Below are 24,464 nucleotides of genomic sequence, written 5' to 3'. Positions count from 1 at the left end.
TACCTTTTTCTTCTCTAAAAAAGGATGAAAATTTAGGTGTGTCTTATACACTGAATTTAGGCTCACCCACCCACTGACATTCTTTGGCCTCTGCCTCCCAGCAATTTACCTCCTTGCCGCAAGCAGGGGCTTGCGGAAGCTGCAATAGGCTATAGTAATACCTGCCGCCTGAAAGACCTGATCATCAGGAGAAATTGAAAGTGAAACTTGCTGTTTGCTCCACATGGCAAATTGCTGGGAGGCAGAGGCAGATTTTTTTTCTTGTGCTAATCAGGCTGTTTGATGCAAGGAGGTAAGTCAATATCTATAAATGCCTATAGAATGCTCAAATTATTAGAATTATTTTTTAAAGACTGCTTTATTATTGTTCAAGACAGCTTAACAAATTGAAGAAGTTTTTTTAAAATAAATGCTTGATCTGAAGAGCCCCAGTGTTATTGTATCTTCTTTTAAATAGCAGAGAATAACTATACTCTCAGAAAGCACATCAATTTTGACAGCATCTGTACAAGTATAGTCTGTAATGTAACATTATAAAATGTATACTGTCTGTACTGCTTGCTGTTTGTTGCAAAGAGTCAAATTGCTGGGAGGCAGAGGCAGATATTTTCCCCTTGTTTTCCTCCCCAAAAGCTTGGTGTGTTTTATACTTTGGAGCATCTTATAATCTGAAAAATATGGTAATTATGTTTCCAGAATGTTCTTCTTTTGTTGTCAAAGGTAACATGTTTGATGGTTGGATATCTTGCTCAGTATAAACATTGTGATTTTTTTTTCTGGAATTAAAAAAGGGAACATTAATCCTTCCTAATAATATATGTACTGCTTTTATAAAATAAGATAATCAATGCTTCCATTCATTTGTTTTTCTCTCAATTGTAATTTGCTAAATAAAGTTCATGTCACTATCATCATTAAAAAATGTCCATAACAAATATAGAAACTGTCCATAACAGTTCTAGAAGGGTCTTTATAGGACAGAAATGAATAATAGCAATAGCAATAGTACTTGGACTTATATCCTGCTTCATAGGACTTTACAGTCCTCTCTGAACAGTTCACAGAGTCAGCATATTTTACCGAACAATCTAGATCCTCTTTTTCCAATCTCAAAAGGATGGAAGGCTGAGTCAACCATGAGTCTATCAGAATGGAACTGGTGAACTGCTGGCAATCGGCAGTCAGCAGAATTAGCCTGAAATGCTGCATTCTAACCACTATGCCATCATGGCTCTTACAATGATTAGCAGTGAGATAGAATCAGGCTTCTTTTAAATCATGTCTGTAAACAACAAGCAACATGGACAGATATATTTATATACCTAAATCATAGTTTATATAAACCCAGAACTCAATGTGTTTTTCTTATGATTCAAGACTTAAATTAAATTGATAGTCTAATAATTGTCTAGAAGGCTTCAATCAGCCTCTCAAGAGCAGGAGAAGTAGATATACCATAACAGAATGAGCACAGAAAAAATTATATGATAATATTTTCCACAATAAAAAGGGAATAAAGAAAAGAGAAATTCCCATCAGCGATGAAAAGAAATAAAAATTAAATAAAAATCTATTAAAAATTAATAGAAAACAAAATTCTTCTGGTGACAATCTGATGTAAATGTAAATCAGTTCAGATCGATTTCACTACCAAGGGGATCACCCTCAACTTCCATACAATGAAAGTGACGGTGATTTGCAACACCAAAATAAAGCAGTAAAAAGATGCAAACATTCATACTAAAATCTAGGAAGGGTTTAAAATAAATCAGCATTCAATCAATCATTTAACAGCTAAAGATGAAAATACAAATGAAAAAGAAAAATAAAATTCAAAATGTGCAGTTAAAAGCTGAAATGCAATTTAAAAAACAATAGGAAAAGATGGAGACCCAATCCTCCAGCTACTTCTACAGAAAATTGCAACCATCAAAAATCGTCTTCCCAGGGTAATACATGGTCATCTGAGGATTGTTCCTAATTGCTCCTGTTCAAATTTGGGGACCGTGCTACCAAAGATCCAGCTTTGGTGGCAAAATCAGCTGAAAAAGATTGCCCTGCTGCTTAGCATGTCATTTTCAGAGGACCCCTGAGAAAATTAGAGTACTTTTCAATGAATTTTGCTAAGTTAAATTTTTAGCAGGGATTTAAGCTGAGTTGATCTCATTTATTGTAGTGAAAATAGTGTTTCTTTTTATTTTATTTTATTTCTTTTCATTTTTACTTTCTTAGATCCTCTACCATTCCCATTAATTTCTGCAAGCTCCAAAGCAAAAATAACTATAGCAGTTTAATTCTTATAAAGATTCCCATAACATTATGAATTTAATGTTATTTTGGATCACATGTGGGTGGGAATGTATTTTCCCTACAGGTTGCAGAGAATAGTTGATTAAATCCTGCAAAATAAGCTACTTTTTGTATGGAAAAGAAAATAGAAAAGCATCAAATCTGTTGTCACAACAGCTGTCTTTTAATACCAAAGCAGGTTACTCCTTTCAAGTTGGTCTTGACAACTTCAATACTGAGCTAACTAGATCAATGCAATATATATTAATGAAATTTTGAAGGAGGATAGTAACCTCCGAATAAAATTTTCCTATATTTGAATATTAATATCAGACATTCTCCTTGTTTTTAAAATAGTCACAGTTAAGTTCAGATACATGTGAGTTGATTAAATTTACCCTGTTTAAATGCTGTTACTTAAACATGCTGAAGTACAAATCTCATATATTCATATGTTTCAAGCTTCTGAAAAAAATAATAAAAAGCAAGATAAAAGTTCGTTGCTGTAAATCTTTTTTAAAATAATTGCAGAGGTAATTACATTTTAAGAAGGAGTCTTAAATACCAATATTGATTCCACTGTCCAAACCATGGGAAGAAGATTCAACCTATGTTCACCTTCATAGACCTTGAGAACTTTGTTGATAACAAGGAGCAAGAAATGTCAAACAGGTGCAGCCCATTTTATCTCCAAATCCACAGTAGACAAAATAAACTGCTAACATTTCCTCATCCGCATCTTTCCTACATGTTATATTTATGTGCTTACTTTGTATAAGAATCAAAGCATTTATGCTATAAACCTGTCAAAGCCATCATTTCTTGTGATGGGATCTCTAGGCTGGCCAAAGATTCCTGGGAGTTGCCATCTGTTGCCCACCCAATGTAGAAGTGGTTCTGTCATAACTTCTGCAGTTATGGTAATTTAACACACTATAGGAAAAAAAAACAGCTTCACTGCAGTGTCAGATATACTCCAGATAAGAAATATGCTTCATATAAGAAATAAATCACTTATCTCTCCACCCTGCTGCTGTGAGATCAAAGAAATGCAGAACTGCTTTCAAACTGACAGAGAATCCTCTGGTGGACCTAAGAGAGATTATATGCTGCTTCTCTCTGACTGAGTTCAATATGACAACTAAAATATACTCAAGTCTGAGATCAGACAAAATTCATTTCATATATGGTCATCATTATTTTATTACTGTATGTTTTTAATCTACCATGGGCATTTTAAACATTAACATGGTGAAAATGTTCTGATGCTTTCTTACCTTGTTTGATATTGAAAAGCAGAAGCAAAAAACAAGTAGTAAGCCTTTGGTTGCAATGTAAAATCTCCACTTTTTTTAAAAAAAAAAATTGAAACAGTCTCAAGAGAACAAATGCAGTCATCTGGTAAGTGTGATGTCGAACACTAATGGAACTACATTTGGCAGATCTCAAGAGGCAAGGTTTCTTTGTTGTGGTACCTAGCCTTATGAACATTCTACAAAATGAAGTTAGCTCCATTCTACTTATTTTCTCAGAAGTCCTTCAAGATCTGGCTATGTCATCAGGCTTACGGGAGTCCAGGGTGGTTGTGAGATATTGAAATTATGACTGTTTTTTATATGTTTATTACATTTGTATCTTTTTATATGCTGCCCAGGTTCACTTTTTTGTGAGATGAGTGGTCAAATAAATTTGATAAATAAATTTGATAGAGAAGATTTGACAATGGAATGTAAGAATATCTTTAGACTATAACCAAGCAGTAGCCAGAATGAGTGGAGCCCTGCAAACTGAAAAAAATAAAAAAAGTAGATTGCTCCCTATACTCCATTTTTTGGGTATATTCAGATGGAGATTTTTAGTGGTACCAGTATTGCTTGAACTTGCACACCATTCTCTGCACAATCCATGTGCCTAAGAAAACTCCCTAGGTGCAAGAGGACAAAAAGAAGCATTCTCTACATCATATAAAGCCTCCAGGTGTTCACCTCCAAATGGAAAAGGAATGAATAACATATTATGAGAATAACTTGATTGTTTATCATGAAGTATTCTGAAAATTAACAAGAGATACAAAAGTGACAAGTGGTGGGGAATATGATAAAGTCATATTTTAATAGTATCAAGAGTAATTATTTGGGGAAAACACTGACTTAAGTGAAAGAAACTAGAGTGATTTTAGAATAATGAAGAAAGAGAAAATATGAAAAGTATATTAAAAGTATTAGAAGAGAGTATTGAATAAATGGGAAGCTGACATAATTAACGATGATATGAAATCTGCTTGGAATAGAATGAAATTTTTTTTTTTTACAGATTACTAGAAAAAAGGAAGAATTACATTAGATAATATAAGAGTTAATGTCCAATATAACAGAGATAAAAGAAAGTAATACCTACTGTGCAGGGGTAAGTCCGGCAGAGACTTCTGCCAGTTCGCTCAGGGACACGGCGTGCACTTGATGCGCACTGTATGTGCATGCGCAGTACAACTAAAATTGCTCTGTGGATGTGTAGAGGCAAAAAACAAGATGGTGGCACCTATGGCACCTCCGGGAGAACTGGTTCAGGGGCGTGGCAGGTCTGCTCACTGCCAGTTCCAGCAACCCAGGCTGCCAAGCTACTACTGGTTCGGTCAAACCGGTCCAAACCAGTACGAACCCACCAATGCTACTGTGAGATTCTTGAAAAATAGTAAATTTGCAAGTATAAATTATGTAAATTGAGATATATTAATGTATGTATACATTTGTTTATGAAATGGGTGTATGCATTTACATGTTGATTAAGATGGAATCATGCTTGATGTTTATAACAACATTCTGATTTTCTTTCTGTGAGTGAATGCAAAGGTTACAGGAAATTTAATTTGTTAAGTGAATCAGGGAAGTTATTCTGCATAAGTTGAATTGAAAGAGTTCAAAAGGTAACATTGTACAATATCTGGGAAGCTATTATTTTATTCCAGATACACTTTTGCTTCTCGTTGACAAATATCTGAACTGAAAGAGGAACATTTATTGTATGTTTGTTGATTTAGAGAAATCAAGATTTAGAGAACAGTAAATAGATCATTGAAATACATATTTTTTGTGAGATTACAAATTGAAGGTTGATTACTGAATGTAATTAAAATGGTATATGATTAAAGTAAAACATATGAAAGCATAAACAGAAAGTTTAATAAAAGATTCCATAGAAGTATAAGCAAGAATAATGTCTCTTAAGTTTCATATGAATCAATAAATGTAAATGTATTAATAAATGTATATTGATTGCTTGAAATGTTAGAAATGTATTAACTTTGAAGTGTATTTAGTCCTGCCTAAGGCAGAACTAAAACTTGTAGTCCCCAGCACCTTAACTATTACTCATGTTTTTTACACTTACCAAATTTTGGAGAAAAGATTGGATTATATAATATAGTTGTGCAACAAAAGCTACAATTTTCAGAAGAATATTCTTTTGAATATTGAACTAAATACATGGTACTAGGAAGTTGATAACCAGATAATATAAATGGATTCTCCTTGCTTTTATTATGGCCAGTAAAAAAAAGACTGATACTTCAGCATTTGAAAGATAAATATATGGCCACTTTCACCCAATAGATTGAATATCTGGTTACATGAGAGATTGCCTAAAGACAAAGATTTGTATGGGGAAATATAATTTAAATACAGGACTCATTTGTACAAAATACAATAGGATAAATATGTGATGGTTATATAAATATATTATAAATGCATATGTAATTGAATAATATGTGTTCAGAATTGCAACAATTTACACTAAAATGATACATTATATCTTTTTATTGTACTTTTTTACTTAAAAACCCTCTATTTTTTATTTTTCTCACAATGCATGGATTTTTATCCTTGTGGGTATATTTCTTGTTTCTATGTCATTATTTTAAAAGCAATAAAATAATAAAAGGGAAAAAAAACTATCCATCCACAGAATAATCTAAAGGGTGCTTACAGCATTTCATAAAATACACATCAAAGACAGAAACTAAAATGACAAGGAATCTTTCAAAATATAGCAATAAACCTTAGGGAGTTTTGGATTTTTCTTTTTATAATAATTATATTATACTCAACTTCTACCTGGCCTCATTAACTAAATAGATGGTGTATTTAGTAGACGGAAATCTACTTAAATATTTCTGTTTGCCTTTGTGAGCCAGATTCCCCTTATATGCATCTTTTTATTCATTTTCTTAATGGGTGCAATTTCAAGCAATCTCTCTACAATATATTGTATATTTATACATACATACATACATGTGTGTGTGTGCACACGTGTGTGTCCGCATGCGCACGCACACACACACACACACATGGATTTTGCACACATCCTTTTGCTTATATTTTGAACTTGAAATTTCTTAACAGCATTCTTTTTCTGTCTTTGCATATTTGCAATATATAGTAATGAAGTATATTTGTATTACCATACATTTAAGACTTTCTTGTATATCCAGGGAATTGGAAATAAATATATTCTGACTGGATAAATTTCTAATTATTTTCCCTCCATACTGTCTGAAAGCACTAGGACATGAAACCAACATACAGCAAGTGTTAACAGACCAAACTTCTATGGCCTTTCTTCTGCTTTATAAGAGAAGAATGAGTTCCGCAAGGATGTAACTCAAAGAAATGTGACTTTTCAAGCTGATACAATAGTTTTGGTAAAGATGTTTCTATTTCACTTCCAGTTTTCTCTTGCCCACCTTTCTAGATGAAATGTAACAGTTGTTGTGCAGTTCACAAAATGAAAGGAGAAAGGAGGGCTTTTGAGTGGTAATATAGAGATAAAACTCAGGTGCACTGAGCTGAGGTTAAAAAAAGTGTGCCAGCTTGGAAAAGGAATACATATATTTCTTCAAAAATGGTTTGATGGCATTTGATAGGAATGCCTATGGTAAGGGAACAAAATTGTAAGTTATGCATAACTGAAATCTTTAAAAAGTAGCTCATAAAATGCTTGATAATGAAGACAAGGGAAAGGGAAAGGAAGGAAGAGAAGCTCTCTATATTTTGAACAGGTCAGGTCACCGTGTTCTTTTCTGGAATTTCTTTAGCTGCACCACAGCAATTTTACTGTGCTAAGACTAGGCAGCAATTTCCTGCAGTTTATGTCTCACAAGCCTAATGGAAGCATTTAGGGAGCAACAAAGGCCTTGATCTCCCAGTACACTGAATGTCTTCTATGCCCTCTACAATAATTGAGAATTGAAAATCTTAGGAGTGTCTTGCAGGAGTTCTTCAGAGTGTATTGGGCCTGTGTCCTAAATGTATACATTTTATTTTTGGGAAAAAGAAATTATCTTTGTAACAAAGTACCCCTTTCAATAAAAAGAATTGTAATAGCATTTGCAAGATGCTTAAGCAACTATAAAACTAGAAAGGTAACCTGGTATCATAAAGATCTGCCCTAATTATATTACAAAAAAGACTTTGAGCATAATTTTAACTCTGCAAAAGATAGAAGAAATTTAAGAATTCCAAACCTGTTGGTTGTTGTGTCATTCTGTAAAACAAAAAAGAGCAAGCCGTACAAAGCTGCTCACTGTCAAAGCTCTCAGTTTAAAAAAAAAAATCAGTGAATTTTTTTAAAAAAAAACCAAGTCCTGCTAATATAGAAATAATAGAGTGCTTTCTATATCTACAAACCAGGAACACTTTTGTATTCAAGGTTAAGGACAGTATGCCAGTCAAATATTAAGGAATCAGTTTTGAATCCCATCTGGAGCTGACTTGTAGTGTAGTAAGTAATCTCTCAATGCAAAAAAAGAAATCCATTGTGATATAAAGTTTTAATCGTTCTTAATTCTGTTTATTGAATTAAATGTCTAGTATCTACTACATAAGCTTTATGTAAGTTTCCCAGTCACAAGAAACTTAATAGCATATTCAGTTTAATGAAATCACAGAAATTGTTTCATATTTTCAGCCTATACATATGAACATCAATCAGACATGGATATTTCATGCATGTTCATGTTTCCCAATTTAGTTTTCTTTATCTTTAGTTAGCCAAATAGGAATTCAAAACTCACTGAATTTATTGGCAGTTAATTATTTTTCTTTCTTCATTCACATTGTAGGCTTTGATATTATTTAATATAGAACTCACACATTGTGTTGAGACAATTTTGTTTCTACCTTGTCAGTTTAATAGGGCATGTAATTCAGCATTCTATGTGAATGCTTGTAACAATTATCCAAATTTTGAGCCAAGAGTTTTCTCTAGATTTACTTCAAGATTCCAAACATTAAACCTAGAATCATCTTTGAACAAAACATGTCCTGAACCATTTCCTTTAAATGGTACTTCTAAGTTCAGCCTCTTCTTCCTTTTCAGCTCTGATACTTTAATTATACTGTTAATTTCACATTTACTTCATTAATCCATGCATCCTTTCTTAAATCAGCATACAGTATATTTAATATTACTCAATAGTGTATGACTTGTTATATATTGGTATACTATATTTCTTTTATGTACATTATATTGCAGTTTCATAAAGAAGCATAATAGAATAAAATAGTAATAGCACTTAGACTTATATACCACTTCACAGTGCTTTAAAGTCCTCCCTAAGCGGTTTACAGAGTCAGCATATTGCCCCCAATAATCTGGGTCCTCATTTTACTGGCTTCAGAAGGATGGAAGGCTGAGTTAACCTTGAGCCTAGGGAGATTTGATCTGCCAAGCTGCTGGCAGCCTACAGTACTACACTCTAATCACTGCACCACTGCAGTTATGAAACATACTAGTATGAAACATATTTAGAGGACATGAATGTGAAGGGACATTGGGTGATATTTCTATTCTGTCATATATAATATTTATTTATATTATGTCATATATGTGAAGTTTATAATGTTTACATATGTGATGCTTTTGTGAAAGGGAAGCTACTTTTAAAATGTCTGACACCTCAGGAACTACAACCTTTAAAGCTACTTTTTCAAAATCTCTCTGAAAGTGGTCAAATGAATTTGAGAGAAATAGAAACTAAGCAAAACCAATTACATAGATTTGCCTGTCCATTAGTGACAAACGTCTGAAGCCCAAAAATTAATTGTCATTTTATCAGAATTTTATGGTTTGACAATTCATCCTATGCTAGTTTTGATTTTTGAATATCTTCATCAACAATATTTTCCCTTGGGTTAAACAAACCATTCAAATGGTACTGTTAAAGTGGAGTTTCTGAATTCCACTACAACTGTTTTATAAAAATTCTACCTTTTGTTTCACAAGGCCACATCTAGATAATAGTTTTCTCTGCATCATGCTTTAGCTACAAAGAGATCTTCAATGAGCACAAAATGATACATATTCCTTGAAACTGGTAGACATCATCATTTGCATTTTTTTCAGTGCTAAATTTCTTGTATCTATATTTTAAAATATGCACTTGGAAGTGTAAACATTTGTTTATGTGTCTTCTTCCTTGCAACTGAAATTTCTTCGTGAAGACCACAACAAATTCAGAGACATCATATAGTTACTTCTAAGGAGAAATGCACCTTGGATGTGATAGTGGAAATGTTCCTGGTGTTCATTATATGGAGCCAAGGCAGAAATGCGAATGTTTTTCCCTCAGGGCTGTATGACCTGTCAGATGTACTAAAACAGCAAACTCAGGTCTCATTTCGTAATTCAATCTTTTGTGTTAATCTCTGGAGGATGAAAAAAACTCCCAAACCTGACATTTTGGCACCTTATCTTTTCAGCTGCCTTTTGTTCTGGAAAAAGTCTCAATTCTGTCAATATTTGCAATTCTTTTCCACTGTATTCATATTTTTAAATTGCCACATTGTGCTTTTGTTTCCTATGTCAGTTTTCCATGTTAAATATGCACTTCTAAAGTAACCTTCAGCATCATTTTTTTTTCACTTAGACTTGCTCATTATCCCTCAAGAAAGTGCAGCAACAGGATTCATAGGCAGCCATGGGACCAATTTAATTCTGAGGAGCTAAGCTCATCTTACTTCTGAGTGAAATTTATTTTTCTTTTCAAATTTAATCAACAGTGCCACCAGGTGGCTGGATCAAACCTATCTATTCAAGAATGCTGTAACAGATGAATTTTGGAATCTTGGTATTGCATAGGAACAAATATAATTTTACTCACTAATGTGGGCACTCCATTTCCAAAATTGTGCTGACTCTTTAGTAAGATGGAAATGAAGAAAAATAATTTATAATTAGTCAGTTATTGCTATTCATGGTATGCTTTAGAATGTACATTTCAGTGGATATTTTTTAAAGAAACAAACTGTGAGAACTGATGTGGCATGTAGGTTCGCTGCACTCGTATTAAAATAAATATATGCATGCTAACTTGAAGCATATTTTCATAACACCAATAGATTTATTTCTCACCTCTAAAGATCCAATCAGCATGGGAAAAAACAAGCTTTGTTAAAAACCAAGGCTAATGAATGAAGATACACATTTTCCTAACATTTAGAATCATAGACCATCCATGATGACTTTTTAATGACTTTAAAGTTTTGATCTATAGCAGGTTTTCCCAAACTGTGAAATATACCTCCCTTGGGAAGGGACAGACAGAGACCGAAAGAGATGTGAGGAGCCATTTATAGTTACATCGTATAAATGTAGTTAAATCCCCCTATCCCAATATTTTATTGAATTATTTTCATTGTTCATTTGTGTTCATTTTGATGTTTGTATTTTTTTGTGAACATGCATATAGTAAGATTATACTAAAAGGAGGTATAATGGCACAAACTTTAGGGACTCCAAATCTACAGGGACAAAGGAACTATTGTTTGGTAATCCAAGAAAAGAACCAATAATTAAGACAATAGAACTGAGAAATCATAGCAGAACTTGGATATTCTTGTTAGAATATAATAACAGAGTTGGAAGGGACTTTGAAGGTCTTCTAGTCCAACCCCCTGCTTAAGCAGGAAACCCTACACCACTTCAGACAAATGGATATAATATCTTAAAAACATCCAGTGTTAGAGCATTCACAACTTCTGGAGGCAAGTTGTTCCATTGATTATTTGTTCTGTCAGGAAATTTTTCCTCAGTTCTAAATTGCTTCTCTCCTTGATTAGTTTCCACTCATTCCTTCTTGTCCTAACGTCAGGTGCTTTGGAGAATAGCTTGACTCCCTCTTCTTTGTGGCAGCCCCTGGGATATCAGAACACTGCTATCATGTCTCACCTAGTCCTTCTTTTTATTAAACTAAACATACCCAGTTCCTGCAACTGTTCTTCATATGTTTTAGCCTCCATGTTGTTTATATACTGTCATGTCCTTTGTATATGTTATTAAATAAACCATGAAAACTGGATAGTAGATATTATGAACCACTGAATAAGTTCATTGGAAGCCAGTATTCCTCATGAGCGGGCCAATGATGGATATTGCTTGATTGAATAAGGCCTAAAGATTGTAGTTTAGGCATAACAAGAACAGGATATAAAAACTTGCCAGGAACTTGCTTACTAAATAAGATTCAAAGTGAGATATTGTAACAGCTGAGATAAATCCTTGACTTTAAACAACAACACAGCTGTTAGAACAAACTGTCTACCTTATTAAGAAAAATAGACAAAGGCAATGGCAGACTGAATTTTGTAAGTTCAGGAACTGATGATTCCTTTAAAAATGGAACAAACATGCAACCTTGGTGTGAACCCTTTTGTAACAAAAATAAGGAAAGTCAATTGACCTTCTTTTGTATCTCTCACTTTAATAGCATATAGATAAAGGGAGATGGTTGGATAGATGTTTTTTTTAATCAATGGAAGAAGTACTATGTTCAAGCAGGTTTACTTGAGGTGAAATCAAAGGCAGCCTTCAAATCAATGAAGAGTGCTTACAAGACTTTGTAAGGAGATGCCATTTTACTTTTCAGCCTTTGAAGGTCTTTGACGACAGGATGATGATAACATGGTAAAAACTCTCCTCTTTAAATTAAACATGAGACCAAAGGTTTGGGGCTATAATTTAGAACACCAAATTCATTTAAGAAAATAATTTTCCAACAATTATTTTACCTTTGGATCAATTAAAAGAGTCTAACCTATTATCTATTTTACAGATCACATGATGTTTTTTGTGGGGAGTCAAATGTAGGCATCAAGTCTATTTGATTATTTTGATCAAGTAGAATTGCTAATCAATTAGTTTATTGTGATATAATAGAAACCCTGACAGAAAGTGCATAAGCATTTATTGAAATCAAACATTAATAACTAATCTTTAAATTCATCAAATAATGACCAAAGATATAAGAAACTACCTATAGAGTAATTGTGTGTTGTAATTGGCAAAATATCTAATGCAATCTTAGGCTGTCCTAAAGAAATTTAAATGTTTGCATCACTTTGTGATTATGTAACCTATAGGGCTGAATATGGAAGCATATATTAATCTGAAATATCTTTTTTTCCCCAAGAATACATGAATAGTAACAGATATTTAATCCAATCAATGAGAAACATGAAATTGGCTTTCAAATAATTCAGGTTTGTATAGTCTTTCATGCTCTCAGAGCTTGTTTGTTGTTTAAGACATATTCAGCACCTGACAGAGTAACATCATCATTGTTAGTGAGTGTGAAGTTCTCTCCCTGTTTATATACTGTAGCTTATCCTGCCAGTGCTGGAAAGGGTGTGGTTTTTACTTTTGGAAGTTGCTTTATTAGGGCATCATTTTCTTCTTGACTGTTTGTCTAGTGTCACTGCTTATCTGGGTTTTGTCAATTCAATGGCAATTTCAACTGGGAAATTGTGAGCATCCTAGATCAAGTCAAATCCAAAAATGCTAGAGAATTCCTGGAAACTTGGCATTTGGGCAAATCAGCCATCTGTAGGGACATAGGAATGAGCCATATGCACATCATTCAAAAGAGAGAACAAAACCCATGAAAGAAAGAAAAAGACCAGCAGCCAACAGCCAAATAAGCAGGGATTAACATCAACCCAGATAACCAAGTAGAAAACAATACCCTAATCTTATAAAGATCTCTGTAAAGACATTACTATATTGGTAGTTTTATTTTCAGGCCATTCTCGTTTATAGTAGTCCATTAGTGTATATGTGAAGTCTGGGTAATCTTCAAAAATATAACTTTGCACGGTCTTTCATTTTATTGGTATTTTTTAAATTCTTCTTGGCAACTTTGGAAAATTTATTTATAGTGGATTTTGTCACACTATTTAATTTGTTTATTCATACAGCCAATGTAGCAATGAATGTGAACATAGTAGCAAATTATTTGGATGTGCAATGAAAACTTTCAGTAATTTGAAAATACCAGAATACTACTACTAAATAATAATAGTAACATTTCTACTATTTTGGGAAGAGTATGATAGGATAATGCACTATATGTGAGAGGTTTTACATGCAATATTTTTAAATAATTTCAATGCTCAATGACAGAAGATGTACAAATTCTGCATTTTGCAGCAAGTTTCATGATAGTAGTCCTGAAAATCCTCAAATAGATATTTTGTTCTGGTTTTATAACCGGATATGTTATTTCACTATTATTAATTGCTTGGTGTTGGTGTTGACTTATATATTTTAATTATAATGTTCTGGTTGATAATTGGTATACTGCTGCTTTCTTGCTATTTAATATTTCTTTCTTTGAGCCGCTCCATTGTTTGTTATTCCATAATGAATTTATTTTTATTTTGTTCCAAAATTTATGTGATGTAAAATGTCTTGTGCTAGTTTGGCTCTGAAGGGTAGTTTAATGGTCTTTAAAAAATAGAACCAATTGCCATGACATCCTTCTCTCTACATTTAGTCTATTTCTTTAATTTGTGTTTACAATACAGTACTGTACTTTACATATTGTTCCTTATGCTTCAAACTATATGTTGCCTTTGCTTGAATTTTATGAAACTTTAATTTTGAATTTTCAAGATGCTCAAATTATTGGTGCAAAGTATGTGTGAACTGCCACTTGAACATACAGAAAAAATACTTTCCTCATTGGTGCCCATTTGAATGTAGATTTTCTAGAGACAGAAACTACTTTATTTCCTGATCTGCAGTTTTATTTAAATTAGAAGTGTTAGAAGAACATTTTTATTTTGTCATATAATGTATATTTTGTTTCCTTTGTAGCCATTTATTTACATCCTAATTTTTTACATCATTTACAAAGTTTCATTTTACGGCATATTGACATAATTGTTTTTTTTGTTTTTTGTCTTTTTTTTAAAAAAAAACACCTTTCTTACAAACAATGCAGTATTATCTGTTTAATTCTAGTCTTGGCCCCTTTCCAAGTAAATCTTTTTTTCAATCTGTTCAGTTTTGTACTTTGAGATTTGTAAGCACAGAGATGGAAATTAAAAATGCATTGCTTGACATAGAGATAATTTCATCCTCCTACCCCTTTTCAATTCATCAAAGCAAACGAAGTTTTATCATGGGAATATTTCCGACAAACCGCCAAACTACAGTTTGCATACAAGTGTAAAGATATATATTTCCTGGGGTAGTCATGCTATTTTTTACAACGGTGCTATTATATGCTGTCTTTTTGGTAAGGAAGGTCTTTGTTACCCCCTTTTTAAAAAAATGACAATGCAGGATCATATGGACAACCAAGTGAATATGCAAGCTGAAGAGAGGAGGAGGATTGCCCTTAAAAGCAGCACAATCAACTTCTTTTGAGATAACCTTTCTTCTCTCCTAGCTAATTGTTTGAATTTTAGCCAGCACTTTTTAAAAGTATATAGATATTCTTGTGTGAGTTTGTTGCTATTCTTATTTTACTCTTTCCTGTTTGATATACAAACTGTCAGAGAGGAAGGAGTATATCGTTTTGTTGGCTTGTTTGATTTGGACATAGCTGGAAAGTAGTACAGATGTTCTTATTGCATATTATGGTGAGCATGCCAAAGGATGTGGTTGATACAACAAAATTTACCCAGATTACTTTTATTGTGAGTTTGTTTGAGAGGATTCAAAAGACTGTAAGGAAGGGAGTCATTTACACCAAAATTCTTAGATTCTGAAATGTTAAGATTTGGTGATGGATGGAGCAAAACATGAGCTCAGTTCACTTGCATAGTTGACAGACAAAGAACATTCTAGGCCTCAATGGCCTCAACACAGAGTTTTCTGTCCAATAATTTGGGAAAGAGAATAGTCTACCAGGTCAAGCAAATGGCTGCATGTCTGTCACAGGGATATTTTTGTGGCACTTTTACATGAACATATGTACAGAGTAAATATTGCATTATAAAACCACTTCTATTTTGTGATTTTGATAAAATCTTGATTTTCTATAGATGTTTCCAGGTTTATGCATGTTGTCATTTTTTTGCAGCTGCTTGCTGAAGTTATTTACATTTGATAAAATTATGACTCTTACAATTATTATCAGTTATTTCATGTTTTCTATAATGAAGTAAAGTACAAACATGTTTACAGGGACATGAAATAATAACTCTATCCATTGTTATTTTTAATTAGAATGAGATATGCATGTAAATGTTTAGGACTCTCCGTTTTTTTTCTTTTTAACTTCAATTTTTGTTGGGTTAAAATTTCATTTTAAGAGATGCTATAGTACAAATTATTTCAATGCCTGCTTGAATTCCAAAGTATGTTGTTATTATTATGTCAGTGTGTTTATCAAACTCAATTCTAAAGGCTGCAATGTATATTTTCCAGAGCAGGATGATAATAAATAGAAAGAAGCATAATGTTCAAAGAGTCTATTTTTACAGGTAGTTTTAATATTATATAAAGCAAAGAGAGAACAAAACTATAGATTATGCTGATTAAGTAAAATTCTGATGGAAAAAATGAGTTAAATATAGCAAAATTTTAAGAGAATTCGATTATATTTTATTCCTGCAAAATAAGAAGCTTTACTGAGTACCAACAGTAAAAAGAATTAAGGGAAACAGAACTTTAAATCTTGAAATACTGACTGAAACATTACCACTTTTAATGAAATGCTTGCTTAAAGTGCTTGCTTTTGTCAATGGGAAAATTACACAGCAGGTATGTGAAATTTTTTTTGCAGTCCATGCTAGGGCTGGCAAGCTTACTATTCTTTTCTTAACATTGTCAGTCTAATGCTGAATTTCTATGTTTGTTGCAAACTGACCACTTCATTTTGTTTGGGGTCAATATAGAAGTACAGCCAGATAGCAAATGTGGTTGGGGGGGAGAGGTTGCATATATATGTACTTATTAGCATCTGTACTTCATCCCTGGAGAAAGGAGAAGTCAAATCATAATAGAAGGTGTACATATATGAGGTTGAACACTGACAAAGCTCAGCCACAACCATTGGAGGTTAATCATAATTCCAGCTTCAGACACTGCAGAAAAATGGGTTATCTATGCAATAAAAATATAACACAAGAAGACAGTTTAATAAGTACAGTGACTATAATGAATACAAAAATAAGTTGTCATAGTTTCCAAAGAGAACAAGTATTGAAAGTAAATTCTTGGTTCATATACCTAACTCCTGTTTCACTGTTCCCAATGCATTTTCATTTGCCTTCTCTCCATCCAATACTACTTCTTACCAGCAAGACCAGGTGAGGTCCAGGTGACAAAAGCCAGCACTTGATAATTAGAAACTTTGGTCCAAAATTTCCATACCTTTAAATTTCCATAAACCAATAAGGCCCCGACCTAGTTAGGATTTTATTTTAAAGAAGCAGACTGCAAATAGTATTAGATTTGTCTACTTAAACTAGGCTATACACTTTTTAATACAATGGATTAGGATGCAGATAAAGTGGCTTATTACCCAGTTGTTTCTTGTTGTCATTGACATTTAATGTTATTGACTTTAGAAAAAAAAGCAATCCGTTTGTATGAATTGGACCAAACAGCTTCAACCTATATAGATTTCACTATCTCAGCTCCAGGGAAATCACACAGTGGCATAACAAGGGCTTCGGGAAATTTCAATATATCAGTGGCATTATATGCATATACAGGAGTGGTGCGGTGGCCTAGAGGTGGAGTTCTCGTCTCACAATTAGAAAGCTGTGGGTTCGATCCTAGGTAGAGGCAGATATTTCTCTCTCTGGGTGCACTGAGAATATATCTGCTGAATAACACTCTGCATTGGTGACAGGAAGGCCAGCAAACACTCAGCTCCATTCACTTGCCCAGACTCTACCCCACAAGGAATTATGGGGTCATTAAAAGAGGATGGTGATTATATGCACAAACAGGAAAATGTCATTTCACAGCAATAGGGGGAAAAGAAAAGTTGGGGACTTATTGCTTTCTAGAATAAGGGTTTTAAGCTGACAACATAAAGCACAGTTAAGTCAAGAAAAAGGTTGGAAGTGAATATATCAAGACAGTGAAGAAGATTTTAAAGCCCAAATTCAAGGGCAATGGAAAATATCTGAAGGACAGTGAAGAAAATGTAAGACAAAGCAATACATGGCAAGTACATTAAAAAAATAGCAGGGAAAGCAGATAATAACAAGAGCCGGCAATGGCTGACAGCAGGAAAGTTCAAGAAAGAGACTGAGGGAATAATTCTGGTTGCACAAGACCAAGCCTAAAGAACAAATGCATACAAAGCCAGAATTAAGAGGATAGCAATAGACAGTAAATGCTGTCACTAAAAAGAAACCGAAGAAACAGTGGACAATTAAGCTGCTGCAAAAAGATTGCACAGATTGACTACAAGCAACAACATGACAAAGTATTAACAATGGTGCATTGGAAAATCTGTAAGAAATATGATTTGCAAGAACTGGTGGGACCATAAAATAGAGAAAGTCACAGAAATCAAACAGATTGGTACCTGCCACATAACACTCACGACTTAATAATTGTCAATAAGAAAGACAAAAAAGTCTGGACATGGCAGTATCTGGAGACAGCAGAAGAGAAAAGAAAAACTGGAGAAGAGAAAAAATACAAAGATCTGCAAATAGAAATAGTACGACTGTGGCAAAAGCAAGCAGTGGTAGTACCAATAGTAATAGGTGCATTGAGTCTAGTTCCAAAACAACTGCTGTGCCACTTGAACACTATCGGCATTGACAAATTCACCATCAGTCAATTGTCAAAGGCAGCTTTACTCAGAACAGCTTACTTCCCGTGACAATATCTGTAATACCATCAAACATCCAAGTCCTTCGAAATGACTCAATGGGTATACAAAAATGCCAAATCCATTCTGAACATCTGGCTAACTGGCAACAAATCAATATATTCCCCTCACCCAAGGAACAATACTAATCATTGTGGATGATCCTGTGTTCTCTAGTGTTTCTAAAGGCTATGCTGAACAGGTGCAAACATATCAGACAAGTCTAAGCTGAAGAATCAAACTAATCCTGTTCCAAAAAATAAATCAATATGATGAGAACACATAATTTAAATGTCATGTTGACTCTATTGTTGCCCAGATTAACAAGAGTGGCATTGGATGCTATGGCTTCTAGGCATTCATAAAAAAGGGGGGCTACAGGGCTCACACCAATTGAAAATGTGCCCATGAATACATAGAAATATGGACAGTAATGTGAAGAGGGACTGAAAGATTCACCATAATTTTTCTTTTGCTTCTAAACAAATAGAAATGGTTTTTTAAAAATATAGTCTTTATGTGAAAATAGTTATATAAGTTCTTTGGGAACAAACAGAAAGTCGTGTTTTGTACATGCACATGTGAGGAGACAGATCATTTAATGATGATCATCCAAAGTCAGCCACTCACTTCCTGCAGGAATTATTGCAAATGGTTATAATGACAAACTCTGGTGAATACAATTGATAAAAAGGAAAATGTACCATCAAGGAAGGATCAGAGGAGATGGCTACTGCGAATCCAAGACCAGTGCATTTGAGGGTTTCTCCTACCACCACCATAATCCCTTGTGGAACCTTTCAAAATTTTTGTGGCTCCTAGAATTTTCTTTTTCTCTTAATGCTCTGTTATGTTTTTATTTAACATGAATTTCTATCATAATGACTCTATTTTTTTTAATGCATTTAATTTAACCACAAATAAGAAGATTGCTGAGAGAAAAATTTGGGCAATATAATGAATGTTGAAGGAGAGAAACTCCTTGAAAAAGGAACTGGAGATCATTAGTTAGTAGACAGAAGGGAGAAATAACAGCACAGAAGGAGAAAAAAATAGTCCTACAAAATATCTTACCTGCTGTGCAGGTACAGTCCAATCTGCCAACTAAGGAGAATGATAAATGATGGTGTGCTGAAAGACAGTATGTACACTGGTAGATGAGAAGCTTTCCTGATAGCTCTTATATCTGGAATAAGAAAAAGATTGATGACATCATCAAGTAGCTCTACATTTTGAAAGAATTCTGAAAAGGCATGAAATAAATATGTATACAGCTTAGAATGGTATAACATAAGGCAAAGGTTGCAGATTTAGGTTAGCATAATGAAATTAGTCCAAGGGCAATTCTACCAAAGTCTTTTTTTTCCTAACCCTGAAAACTTATATCTTATAATAGCATGTACACCTATAAGTTGTATGAATTTATTTTCTTCCTTTTCTGCTCCCCATCCTCATCCATAAATGATGAGCTTGCTGAAAATCTGCTTTACATTTTTAATATGTTTTTGAAGTTTCTCTCTTTCAAATTAATTTATTCAATAAAATCCTTATAATGAATTGATTTCTGTTACTGTTCCTTGAAGATATTTCCTGATGTTATAGTATATTTATTGTAGTAGTGGTTTCCTCTTATCTTTGCTCTTTGTTCGGAACCCGGAGTGCGTGCACTAGCACATACGCAGAGCTTCTGCACATGCACAGAGCGTCCATGATGATGTCTGGGTGGGTGATATTTGGCCAGGGCGAACTGGCACAATACCACCCCTGATCTATTGATTGGTGAAGTTTCTTCCCATTCATTCATTTCATGGGTTTATAGTGACCTCCATCTACAGATCCTGACCAGTAAAAGTACATAATAAAACAAAACAAAAGCCCAAAACAAAAAAAGTTCCCTAGATGGCCATCAGAAATATTAAATTATACTGTTTCAACAGGTTTTTAAAGTGCTATCTCAGAAGCACAGAGTTCCATAGTGCAGGGCCAATTAGATCTGACATCGTAGAAAGAATTTTGACCTCTAATTCTTCAACACATATAACAATATCCCAAGGAACATGTATATTTGGGTATTGTGATTTATTTATTTTTATAAATATATTAAATATGAATAAATGTATGAAATATAATGGAATGCAGAATTTCATTCTGGTCACAGTCATATGAATTTTGGCTATTATTTGATGCCACTTTAGAGGTCATTTGAAATTTGATCAATGCATGAAAAAAACAAGAGATTATACAATTTGACTGTGGGGGAAAACACATAACATTAATTCATAGCATCCCCACCCCCACCGCTATCAACATTTATGTAGGTGTATTTAGCAGAAAGAAATGTGACAGTATTTGACAAAGCTATGGTACAGTAAACTGACACTAATGAAATCTATGTTTCAAAGGCATAGCATTAATTATACTAATTTTATCTCCTGAAATTTGAGGCATGTAACTACTGAAGCTGAAAGGCACTTCTTATTTTAAATGATGGTGTACATGCATGGATTGATATAATACAATCAGGAAAGAAACTATGCATAGATTTATTTAATATTGTTTTAAAAAGAAATACCAGTGATTCAAGTTGTATTATGGATTGTTGCTAGGCTATGGAGCACTAAATAAAAATTATTAGAACTTTAGTTTCAGTTAACATATCAGCTTGGATTTATTTCTGTATGTGTTATCCCTGAAATTTTACCTTATTTATAGAGTAATTTCTGATTACATGATCTGATACTGCTCCAGTAATGTATATTGTATTGATGTCTATGGAATGATAATAGGGAAGATTACAAAAAAAGAGTATTTACCTATATGTCTAATCTATAATTGAAAGCAGCCAGTTAACAGAATGAAACAGATGATACTTAGCTGATTTCTTGTCTTCTAACATACATTTATTTTGTCTTTTAACATGCATTTTTCATCATTTGTAATAAATGGCCAAAGATGTCACTGAAGATAGTGAGAATTTCTGTTTTGTCAGATAAGTATTGCATCTTGTTGATAATGTACTAGGCAATTATCAATGTACTAGATGATACATTATCAAATACAGATTCTGGCAAATACATATTAAAGGATAAATAGCTGTTACAGACCTGATTAGCATTGTAAGTCTTAGAGTATAATAAGAGATAAGAATGAGATTGTTCAGAGGTCAGAAATCAAATAAAGCTTCCAGTCAAGAGCCTATGGAAGGCCATGATAACTAATCATGTTCTAGGGATTCAGTTAGACAGGCACAAGGAAATTACTGGACAAGGTCTGTCTGCCTGCCTGTCTGTCTGTCTCTGTCTGTCTGTCTGTCTGTCTGTCTGTCTGTCTGTCTGTCTGTCTATCTATCTATCTATCTATCTATCTATCTATCTATCTATCTATCTATCTATCTATCATCTATCTATCTATCTATTTATCTATCTATCTATCTATCTATCTATCTATCTATCTATCTATCCCTACCAACCTACATACCTTCCTATCACATTTATTAGCCAGCAAACTCAGTACAAGTCAAAACACTATAAAAACAAAAAAGGCCATAAACCACACACCAACATAACAAGAACAAAACTTAAAGTTCTCCAGAAATACATATTTCTTAGAACATCTAGGTCTTTAATGCCTTGTTAAAGGATGGAAAATTGAGGACAATTTGAACCCCATGAGGACAGACACTATGACACAGAAAGAGTGTCAAGCTGTAAGTTAGACTATTGCTGCCTTGAACCAGTAGATGATGTCACTGGCACAGGAATTTCTGGAAGTCTTTGATTGGTAGATTCTTGGTTATCATCAGACAAGGGATCTTTTAATAGAACCTTGATAATTCGTGGTCATGATAATATCTGGGAGGATAAACTAAACTTTTTTGCTGGCTAATCCCATTTGAAACATGATTCTAAAGTGTCCTGCTTAAATAAAATCTCTGCAAGAACAACATTTCATTTTTTTTTCATTTCATTTATTTCATTTGTATGCCACCCTTTTCCCCGAGGGGGACTCAGGGCGGCTCACAAGTTGAGCAAGGGAAAGGGGATACAAACAGTTTGACACCAACACAAAACAATACATAATTTAAAAGCGCAACAATCATACCATTCGAGATAGGGGCAACGATTGTTTAGCCCCAGGCCTGTCGGAACAGCCAGGTTTTAAGGGCTTTGCAGAAGGCCTGGAGGGTGGTGAGGGTGCGAATCTCCACGGGGAGTTCGTTCCAGAGGGTCGGAGCAGCCACAGAGAAGGCCCTCCTCCGGGTAGTCGCCAGTCGACACTGGCCGGCGGATGGAATTTGGAGGAGGCCTACTCTGTGGGATCTAATCGGTCTGGTGGAGGTAATTGGCAGCAGGCGGTCTCTCAAGTACCCAGGTCCAATACCATGAAGGGCTTTATAAGTGACGACTAGTGCCTTGAAGCGTATCTGGAGACCAATAAGCAGCCAGTGCAGCTCGCGGAGGATAGGTGTTACGTGGGTGAACCGAGGTGCACCCACGATCGCTCACGCGGCTGCATTCTGGACAAGCTGAAGTCGCCGAATGCTCTTCAAGGGCTGCCCCATGTAGAGCACGTTGCAGTAGTCCAGTCTAGAGGTCACAAAGGCGCGAGTGATTGTTGTGAGGGCCTCCCAGTTCAGGTAGGGACGCAACTGGTGCACCAGGTGAACCTGGGCAAATGCCCCTCTGGTCACAGCTGACAAGTGGTGTTCAAAAGTCAGTTGTGGGTCCAGGAGGACTCCCAAATTGCGGACCCTGTCTGAGGGGCGTACTGTTTGACCCCCCAGCCTGAGAGATGGAACACTTGGCCAATTAGTAGGAGGGAAACACACCAGCTACTCGGTCTTATCTGGATTGAGTACAAGCTTGTTAGCCCCCATCCAGTCCCTAACAGCCTCGAGGCCCTGGCACATCACGTCAACCACTTCATTGAGTTGGCACGGGGCGGACAGATACAGCTGTGTATCGTCCACATACTGGTGGTATTTTATCCCGTGCCGTCGAATGATCTCACTCAGCGGTTTCATGTAGATATTAAACAGGAGGGGGGACAGGACCGAACCCTGCGGTACCCCATATGTCAGGGACCTAGGGGTCGATCTCTGCCCTCCGACCAACACCGACTGCGACCTGTCCGAGAGGTAAGAGGAGAACCACCGTAGAACAGTGCCTCCCACCCCCACCTCCCGCAGTCGTCGCAGAAGGATACCATGGTCAATGGTATCGAAAGCCGCTGAGAGGTCAAGGAGCACTAGGACGGAGGCATAACCTCCATCCCTGGCTCTCCAGAAATCATCGATCAATGCGACCAAAGCGGTTTCCGTGCTGTAGCCAGGCCTAAATCCTGACTGGAAGGGATCTAGATAATCGGTTTCCTCCAAGGACCGCCGGAGCTGAAAGGCTACCACCTTCTCAACAACCTTCCCCACAAAGGGGAGGTTGGAGACTGGACGATAGTTGTTTAAAACGGCTGGATCCAAAGATGGCTTCTTCAGAAAGGGTCTCACCACCGCCGCCTTTAGAGCGGGGGGAAAGAACCCCTCCTGAAGGGAGGCGGTAACAACCGCCTGGATCCAGCCCCGTGTCACCTCCCTGCTGTTAGCAACCAGCCACGGGGCACGGGTCCAGTACAAATGTGGAGGTACTTACAGCTGCCATGGCCTTGTCCACGTCCTCAGGGGTAACAGCTTGAAAATCAATCCAGTGATGTCCTGCCAGATTATCCCCTGGTGCCTCAGCTGGTTCTGCGCAATTGGAGTCCAGGTCCGCCCGAAGCCGAGCAACTTTATCCGCAAGGAATTGGACGTAATCCTCAGCTCTGCCTTGCAAAGGATCGCTCGTATCCCTCCTATTTAGGAGGGAACGGGTTATCCTGAACAAGGCGGCTGGGCGTGACTCAGCGGAAGCAATCAGAGTGGCAATGTGTGTTCTTTTAGTCGTCCTAATTGCCCGGAGGTAAGCTCTGATGCTAGATGTTAAAAGTGCTCGGTCTGACTCGGACTTACTGGATCTCCATCATTGCTCTAGGCGTCTCTTTCGGCGCTTCATCTCCCAGAGTTCCT

Source organism: Thamnophis elegans, chromosome 6, assembly GCF_009769535.1.
Source record: "Thamnophis elegans isolate rThaEle1 chromosome 6, rThaEle1.pri, whole genome shotgun sequence".
NCBI lineage: Eukaryota > Metazoa > Chordata > Lepidosauria > Squamata > Colubridae > Thamnophis > Thamnophis elegans.
This window is presented reverse-complemented; position numbering follows the sequence as displayed.